The sequence below is a fragment of the Electrophorus electricus genome, chromosome 15 (assembly GCF_041902795.1).
Source record: "Electrophorus electricus isolate QZ-2024a chromosome 15, ASM4190279v1, whole genome shotgun sequence".
Classification (NCBI taxonomy): Eukaryota; Metazoa; Chordata; class Actinopteri; order Gymnotiformes; family Gymnotidae; genus Electrophorus; species Electrophorus electricus.
Window position 1 is genome coordinate 12,520,001 of NC_137511.1, and position 10,000 is coordinate 12,530,000.

General features: G+C 49.9%; 1 protein-coding gene across 2 annotated transcripts in view; it reads left to right on the plus strand.

Annotated features, from left to right (window-relative positions):
- Nucleotides 1–10,000, plus strand: part of wnt3 (wingless-type MMTV integration site family, member 3) — a 20,883-nt gene that overhangs the window by 1,000 nt on the left and 9,883 nt on the right. The gene's annotated exons all lie outside the window — the stretch shown is intronic.

A 10,000-nucleotide genomic window follows, 5' to 3' on the forward strand; every position in this document is an offset into this window, starting at 1 on the left:
TGATTTCAGTATAACATGAATAGAGAAAAATAGAACATTAGAAAAAATTGGAAAAGATTTTAAGTAGGATGTCAAGATTCAGACTCTCTGAATTCCAGGAGCTGGTTTAATAGGTAACATTCATATTTTTAGAGCCTTACAAAATTGAATTTGTAGATTCAAACCATTAGTGTAGACGCATTACTGAATGGTTTACTAGTGCCTTTCATATATGGCACTGTTCATCAGGCTAATGATGAACAACACTTGGACACCACATACTTGGATAGTTTTCCCTAGTTTTCCATCAACACAAGCATCATATTTAATATTAGCAAACAGCAGATCTCCACATTGCCATATTCTCTATATGCTACTGTTTTCATGAAGCTTTTTGCTTAAATATTTGTGTAGGCATATGACAAAATCTCCAATGGCCTCTAACACAATGCCTGTCAGAATGGAACCCAGGGGATGGTTTGTGCTACTGACCCCATCAATGTCTTGTTTCTTTCTTTTTTTTTTTTCCGCAAAAATATTTGCGTAGGCGTATGACAAAAGCCTCACTGGCTCCCAGTACAATACTTGTCAGGATTAATGTGCCTTAGAGGTCCCAGTTAGCATGTGATCCACACTCCTGTCCCATTCCAAATCATCAGCATCTTCTTCTGGTTTCATTTACTGAGCAGGGACTGCCAAACACACACACACACACACACACACACACACACACACACACACACACACACACAGAGGCCAGCAGTAATGGCAGCGCCGGTTTACACAGACACCAGTACTGAGAGCCAAAAGACTGCAGTAAGCAAGAGGAGAGTGAGCTTCCAGTGAGACACCTACAGTTCTTCTCTGTGAAGCCTCCCGCACTGGCAACTGTGCAGTGATGACCACCGACCCATAACACAACACAACACAACACAAACTATCAACAGCTCTCTGATTTGGGCAGCACGGGTGATGTGAGAGAAGGAAATATGACAGAGACTATGGTATATAGATAGATAGAGAGAGAGTAACGGAGAGAGAGAAAGAGAGAAGGAGAGAGGAGTAAGAGAGATGGACAGAGGAGAGGGAGAGGGAGAGAGAGAGAGAGAGAGAGAGAGAGAGAGAGAAGGAGAGAGGAGTAAGAGAGATGGACAGAGGAGAGGGAGAGGGAGAGAGAGAGAGAGAGAGAGAGAGAGAGAGAGAGAGAGAGAGAGAGAGAGAGAGAGAGAGGAGGTAGATGGCTGCAGGTGAGAGTGCAGGTGCTGGAGAGTAAGAGTAGAGCAAAGTCCTTAGCCACCTCTACTGATGATGTCCTCCTGGTGTGTGAGTGAGTGAGTGAATGAGTGAGTGAGGCGTATGAGGAGTATGAGGTGTGTGAGTGTGCTGGGCGAAGTGTGTTATGTGTGTGAGTTTCATGTGTAAGTGTGGTGTGTGAGTGAGTGTGGTGTGTAAAGGTGGTGTGTGTGTGTGAGTGTGGTGAGTGAGTGTTATAGGAGCTCTCAAAATGTCTGATATTATGCCTGAATCATTTAAAAACCTTAAACCTTATACAGGATTTATTATACCCAAAAGCACTGAGACCATAATAAATCATTAATAAATTGAATACATTAATTCACTGAATGTAAATTCTCTCCCCAAAGTGTCTGAGTTTTATATAGCACCTTTTGCCTCCCCGACCACAAAATTCATAAAATTGCAGCAAGTAAAAAATATCCATATATACAGCACCTTTCTAATATGTATAGAAACCCCCCACTTTTGAACAAATCTCTCAAAATGCATCTCGCAATTACCAATTTTCTTCCAAAGTACTGTGAAGGCACACAGTACATCATCTGTCTTGCACTTGTCTTAATTCAGATGCAGTGAGCTGTTGTTAATTTAGTTCTCATCTGAAGTGCAATGCTACATGTGACACTGTTTATGCACTGAGATGGCATGTGAGAAACCTCGACACCCATGTCCCCTCCTCTTACGATCTGTCTGAAAGGTGCGCTGAATCTACGGCTCTGCTCTAACGGAGTCAACGTTCAGACTGCTGCACAGATCCGCCAGCTTAGGTTCTGCAGGAGAACTGCGGAGAAGGGACGGTATGTGGTTGCATTTTGTCAGACCAGACATGAACTATTAGAGTGTGGGGTTCATTTACAGCAGAGTTCGTTGTCAGTGAGTGATACACAGACTAGGTAATGTAGGTATGGATTTGAACTTCGCAAAGTGATACTGAGAACTGAAATATAAACAGCTGAAAATGAGACTAATGTTACTTTTTTTAAAATTAATTAGAAGCCAACAGGTATTTCCTGAGGATAATTAGTACACACCTTGATCATCTGGTCATTAGCTTTCTAAACAAATATTTAGAGCCAGCAACAAATCTATATTAAAAACCCAGACAGTGAGGTCGGCGCAGACTGTCTCTACGACACAGAAGAGCTGGCTAATTAAGTTCATCTCTACAGCTGTGGAGTGAACCTCCACGTTAGCACTCAATCAAGCAGCCATTCCAAATGTTTCCAAATACCAGACAGACAGGAACATTCATGGCATTCTCCACAACAGCACCTCGAAACTGCTATCCGCTCCAATCCAGCTGGCCTCTGAAGCCATCAGTCATCTGTTATCAATCACAATTAGTGCACAGCTACCACACAGCCCAAAAGAGGAAGCTGACCCAGAAGAATCAAGTCAGGGCTTGACCTGAAGGCATGTCTGCTTTCAGTGTCTTTTTATTATCTGTAAACTGACTAAGATGACGTTCACAGCTAAGCAGTGAACTGTTGCTAATGTAATTTCATTTTTACATGCAGCGCTACATGCAACTATGTAACTATTTTATAGACTCGATCATTTGCAGCCAAATGTCTGATCAGATATTATACAAGACTATTTATTTATACTTAGCTTAGTAATGGAATGTCAATATAAGCAAATGTGTTCATTTATCCTTCAGCTTTTTATGTGTATTAATCAGTCCGGAACCTTCTCATTGGCCAACATATAGCATAACGTAACGTGGTAGAATTAAATGAACAGTCAAAGAGTCTATCCTCATGTATGAGAGAAGACAAAGAAAGAAAAAAATGAAAGAAAGACAGAGCGAGACATATAGAGGGCGAGAGACATATAGGATGAGTGAGACACAGAGGGAGAGTGAGACACAGACCAAGAGGCAGAGAGAGAATTCTACACTTTGCAATTTTTCTTTTTTATTCCGTAGGAGCGCAAAAGTGAATGAGATAGCCTTGAGGAGTCAGTTGGGATTCCGACCTGCTCCTGGTGCCCTTATAGGGACTTTAGGACTCATCTCTGGGTTTCAGGAATGTCATTATCCACCCAACTCCCCCTGCACGACAGCCAGCAGGGCCAACGTTAATGATACTTAGCGTAGGCAAATCCTCCGTCTGCAAACCTGTGTGAAAAGGATCAAGGATGCTTGGGTAGCAGTTGGGCCACTTAAGAGAGGGAGCTGAGTGCAAACAGATAGGCCGCAATAAAGGCGGCCATTCTTCGGACTTATTGGTTCGATATCAATAACGGGGGATATGGAGAGTGGCGTGGTCGCACGGAGCGGGTGAAAAGCACTGTGGGATAAAGCTCTCAGACAGCTCACAGGCGAGGAGCCGCTTATCTGCATACTGAGGTGCAGAGAGAGTCCTGGACGCAGGAGAAAGGGATTAAGACAGACAGATATTAGCTTCACAAGCTGGAGGATGAAAGACACAGGGTTAATGGCGGCTGCTGGGTAATGCGCGCCTTACGTTAACTGGGTGTTTGCTGGATGCATTGCATGCCAGCCGGACCGGCGATCCATGTTTATGGCCCATTTCCACTGCGTTTGCTATTTTAGCAAATTGAGTGAATAAACAGAGAGTGGACCATATGCTTGAGGTCTCTCCTGAGTGGATACGGGGCAGTAACGGAGAGAGGGCACACTCTTACAGACTCTCATTCAGGGCCTGATGACTAAGAGGCTTCACCTGCACCCCGTGCATCATCCCGACCTCTCAGGGTTATCTCTCAGGTCATCCTCACACACACACACACACACACACACACACACACAGACACACACACAGGATACAGAGACTAAGTAAGTGGGCAAGACAGGAGTGGACATAAGTAAGTGAGCATGCAATAGAAATACAGAAGAGGAACCCCAAAGGAGGAACAGACGCTGAAACCATAGAGGAAGTGTAGTTAACAACACACTGACCAGAGAGTCTGAGACAGAGAGCAGGTAGTAACAGACTTTGTCGTGGCTTTAAGCAGGGGCTTGGCCTTCCTGGGTAGTCAGCACACTCTGGCAGTACAGCCATCATCCCAGCTGTGATCAAAACCCAGGAATTAAACAGTCTACCATGCAGCCTGCAATACAACTCACAACCCAGTCTGCAACACAACCTAGCACAGCTTGTAACACAGTCTGTAACTTAATCTTCCACACAGCGTGCCATAGAGTCTGCAACGCAACCTGCAGCACAGCCTGCAACACAATATAACTGTAGCACAGTCGGCAGCCTAACCTGCACTGCATCCTGCCACAAAATCTGTAGCATGCAGCCTGTAACACAACCTGTCTCTGCATAGCCTCAACACTTCAATGGGAAGGACACACCCTCCGACAGCCTCAATCTGATGATGCTCCGCCTCCGGATGAACCAGGGCGCTCAGCGGCGTGTATGTGGTGAGGGTGCGGGGTTGAGTCAGATTTGTCAGGGCGCTCTCTCCCCGGCAGGCCGAGAGGCTTACAGGTTTGCCTGGAGGGGATCGCCGACCCCAGCCGACTGCCGGCTCTGCTGAGTGTCAGGGCAACGGGGTGGGCGGACTGAACAGGAAGGAAGAGAAAACAGATTTGAACACTGTTCAGAAGTTTTGCCTTTTTTTAATCTAATCAGTTCTTGAACTGCAAATCAAATGAACAGGAAAAGAAAATTAAAACACAACAACAGAGTGCAGATGAGAGGTTGTGCTTTCACCTTGAATTGGTAACATAAATGAGAAGCACCATCCTCAGACAAGCTGCCACCTCACAACATCCCACTCACTCACACGCCCACGCATTCACTCACCCACTCACTCACTCATTCCATCACTCATTCACCCACCCATTCACCTACTGACTCAGTCATTTACTCACTCCTTGACTTACTTAATCATTCACCCACACATTCACCCAGTCACTCATTGCCCCCCTTACTCATTTTCTCACTCACTCACTCACTCACTCACTCACTCACTCACTCACTCATTCACTCACCCAGCGCAGGCACACACGAAACCAATGTAAAAAGACAAGCGTGAATATGACAGCAGCCACTCATAAAACACAAATGGACTTGTATAACTGACCGCAGCATTAGTGAAATGATCAAATTCACAGGCTACAGATTTGCCACACAAGCCATAAAAGCGAAGGAAGGTCTCAGCGAGGCTCACGTCTGTCCTGCTCTCCATATTGATTTCTTCTTTTCGAAATGGATCTGAATAATTAGCCAGCAAACTCCAGCACTGGGCCGTGTTAGTGGCTCAAATTACCGGCGCAGTCATGTGAGACGCTTTTAAAAAATGATTGGCATTCATTAGCATGAGGCCAAGTGCAAGTACAGTCGAGGGCCTTCTGCATTCTGCGGCCCTTTCGCATCAAAAAATGTTGCCACTGGCGATAAGTGAACATACTGTGTGGAGTAAATTACAGCCATGCATGACTGCTAACGCTGGGACCCATCTAGCGTTACACAGACAAAGCGCACTCATTAAAAGCAACCAAACAATGTGCTGTGATTATGATCAAACCAAAAAGAAGATTATTGCTATTACCATTAATAATGTATCAAGCACAATGAATGGGGCTGTGTGTTTGCGAGCTTCGCGGGCTCCGTGGTGTGCTGGAGGGTAGTTCGACTGTGAACTCTTCTCTGCGTAGCACAGCGAGTTTGGGGAGTGCCCATGACTGCAAGTAAGGACAGAACAACCCCCTCTCCATAACCCTTCCTAACAACACATCATCCCACTTTCCATAAAGCTTCAAACAGTGCCTCAGGAAAAATGAGAGAGAGAGAGAGAGAGAAAGAGAGAGAGAGAGAGACAAGCTGCTTCTCTCTCTAATCCCTCTCATCTCTTTTTAGTTTCTCCTCTCTCTCTCTCTCTTTTTTCTCTGGGCCTCCTCTTGGTCCTGCAGCCTGGGGCAAACATGCTTTCCTCTCTTTTAACACACAGAGCTACGTTATTGTCCAAAAATGTCTTCCATATCGACTACTTGTCTTCCAACATCAGTCATAGGATGAACGGAGGGAGCGTGGTGCGTAGTGGCACAGGTCCGTGGGGTGTTGCTCCCAATCTGTTACCGAGCAGTGTGAATACTGAGTTTGTTGTTTTGTGCTCCTCATGATGGATGGTGACTGCTCTCAGGTAACCTAGTTGTATAATCCACCGATTCTGCACATTGTCAGTACACAGCGCCTTTAGGCCCACGGCTTAATGTGTTGATTCGTAATAATTTACCATTTCAGACAGGAGGGCCAGAGGAAAAAGGAGAGAGATGTAATGAAGAGTGTTAACACCACACAAAGTGGAGCTCAGACACGGAAAGTTTCAAGATGAAGCCCAAAAATAATCCACACTGTACTGCTACTGCACACGCCCCACATCAGGCACTTGTATGATCATGATAAAACATATTATCTCATGGTTCAGTAAAGCACTCTATCTATCTATCTATCTATCTATCTATCTATCTATCTATCTATCTATCTATCTATCTATCTAGATAGATAGATAGATAGATAGCAGTGTAATGTAGGAGTTTGCGGGGGGTCAGGAGGAGATGGCCAGAGGTAACCGCTGACTGTTCTCTGACCTGTCTGTTGCCAGCGGCAGCGGGGCCGGTCTATGCCCTTGTAATGAACTTAAGCACTACTTTAACAAGGCATCCTTTACAAGAGCAGCAGGGGTCAAATGTCATAAATCCAATCCGCAAGTTCAAAGGGCTACTGAATTCTCCTGACACAGAGTTAAATGGCCCTCTCACACGCATACACATACACACACTCCTGAACACAGCAAAATGAGCCGTATAACAACTAACCCTAATATAACCTAGATTAAATTAACTTAAAATTGGAATACCAGGATGAAATTATGAGACTAAATGCCACATGAAAATACACATGCCACAAAAAGGCTTGGTATATATATGGCGTGACATTTAATATTCTTACCGGTCTGGCTCAGTCAAAACAATAATGTGTAATTCATTTGGTAAAAGTTAAGGAAAAAGTGTTTCTCCATGTCTCTGAATGAAGAAGCATCAAGTGCATTTAGGGAATTCCATGTGGTATATGTTACTGTGGGAGAGGAGACTAGCGGTAATCCTGAGGTGATTGTGTTGGCCAGCACACACTGATCTGTTGTGTGTACAGAGGAATCACCCCTTCGTGTGCTTAGTTTCTGCGGTTTGCAATGGCCCATGTGCATGCGTCAGAATGCTTAGAGAAACCAAAATTGCTGCCCACCCAGCAGTAGACACTGGAGTCAGAGAGAGAGATTGAGAGAGAGAGAGAGAGAGAGAGAGAGAGAGAGAGAGAGAGAGAGAGAGAGAACAGTGAGAGAGAGAAGGAGGAACCTGAGGGATAGAGGTGGCTCTCTGACCTGCTCAGACAAGCACCTGCTAGACTCTGGTGGTTTCCAGCACCTCCTTCCTGAGGTAAACACCCAGCGTGCACCAGTTGCCCTCTACAGCAGCACGCCATTGCATCACCCACATGTCCCAGCACCACCCACATGCCCCTGCACCACCCAAATGCCCCAGCCCCTGCCTCCCTCCCCAGCCACACGCCCCAGAGTCAGCCGCACACTCCAGCCACCCGCCCGAGCATCACCCACCTGCCCTAGCACCAGTCACCCTCCCCAGCCACCTGCCCCAGCACCAGCCGCACGCCCCAGCACCAGTCACCCTCCCCAGCCACCTGCCCCAGCACCACCCACCTGCCCCAGCACCAGTCACCCTCCCCAGCCACCTGCCCCAGCACCACCCACCTGCCCCAGCACCAGTCACCCTCCCCAGCCACCTGCCCCAGCACCACCCATCTGCCCCAGGACCAGTCACCCTCCCCAGCCACCTGCCCCAGCACCACCCACCTTCCCCAGCACGAGTCACCCTCCCCAGCCACCTGCCCCAGCACCACCCGCCTTCCCCAGCACGAGTCACCCTCCCCAGCCACCTGCCCCAGCACCACCCACCTTCCCCAGCACGAGTCACCCTCCCCAGCCACCTGCCCCAGCACCAGCCGCATGCCCCAGCACCAGTCACCCTCCCCAGCCACCTGCCCCAGCACCACCCACCTGCCCCAGCACCAGTCACCCTCCCCAGCCACCTGCCCCAGCACCACCCACCTGCCCCAGCACCAGTCACCCTCCCCAGCCACCTGCCCCAGCACCACCCATCTGCCCCAGGACCAGTCACCCTCCCCAGCCACCTGCCCCAGCACCACCCACCTTCCCCAGCACGAGTCACCCTCCCCAGCCACCTGCCCCAGCACCACCCACCTGCCCCAGCACCAGTCACCCTCCCCAGCCACCTGCCCCAGCACCACCCACCTGCCCCAGCACCAGTCACCCTCCCCAGCCACCTGCCCCAGCACCACCCATCTGCCCCAGGACCAGTCACCCTCCCCAGCCACCTGCCCCAGCACCACCCACCTTCCCCAGCACGAGTCACCCTCCCCAGCCACCTGCCCCAGCACCACCCGCCTGCCTCAGCACCAGTCACCCTCCCCAGCCACCTGCCCCAGCACCACCCACCTTCCCCAGCACGAGTCACCCTCCCCAGCCACCTGCCCCAGCACCACCCGCCTGCCCCAGCACCAGTCACCCTCCCCAGCCACCTGCCCCAGCACCACCCACCTGCCCCAGCACCAGTCACCCTCCCCAGCCACCTGCCCCAGCACCACCCGCCTGCCCCAGCACCAGTCACCCTCCCCAGCCACCTGCCCCAGCACCACCCACCTTCCCCAGCACGAGTCACCCTCCCCAGTCACCTGCCCCAGCACCAGCCGCACGCCCCAGCACCAGTCACCCTCCCCAGCCACCTGCCCCAGCACCACCCACCTGCCCCAGCACCAGTCACCCTCCCCAGCCACCTGCCCCAGCACCACCCGCCTGCCCCAGCACCAGTCACCCTCCCCAGCCACCTGCCCCAGCACCACCCACCTTCCCCAGCACGAGTCACCCTCCCCAGCCACCTGCCCCAGCACCAGCCGCACGCCCCAGCACCAGTCACCCTCCCCAGCCACCTGCCCCAGCACCAGCCACCCGCCCCAGCACCAGCCACCCGCCCCAGCCCTTGTATATGCACTTTCTCACAGTCACGGCCTGCCACTGTTCCAGCACAGTCCCTACATGCAAACTGCTGTGCATGAATGCATATGCAGAGACAGCCTCCCTCCACACACACACACACACACACACACGCACGCACGCACGCACACGCACGCACGCACACGCACACACACACACGCACACACACAGACACACACGCACGCACGCACACAGACACACACAGACACACACACACACGCTGACGGCCTTTGGTTCGCACGCAGCCACAGACGAGTGGGGCACTCACCCCATGCTCCATAACATCAGGAGCAGCGAAGCGTGGCGTGCCCAAAGCAAACACAGGATGCACTCTGCCTGAACACGCCCCCCCCCAGTCCACGTAAAAGCCCCACGCACCTCATTAATTGTTCTAGTCCAGTTCATGCGTATACTTGCGACTAAAAGCGTGCCTCGACCCCGAGGTCAGTTGACTCCGCATGGAGATCACGCTGCATTACACAGCACTAACTTGCATGTTCAATCAGTGCAAAGGTACAGTGAAAAAAATTACACTTGATTTGCAGTCACACCTATCTGGTATCCACTTGATGTTTTTCTTTAGTCCCTTGAGCTCAGCATACACACGCAGGCACACGCAGTCATCCACATGGGTGAGAGATTAATGGATAGTTAAACAGTT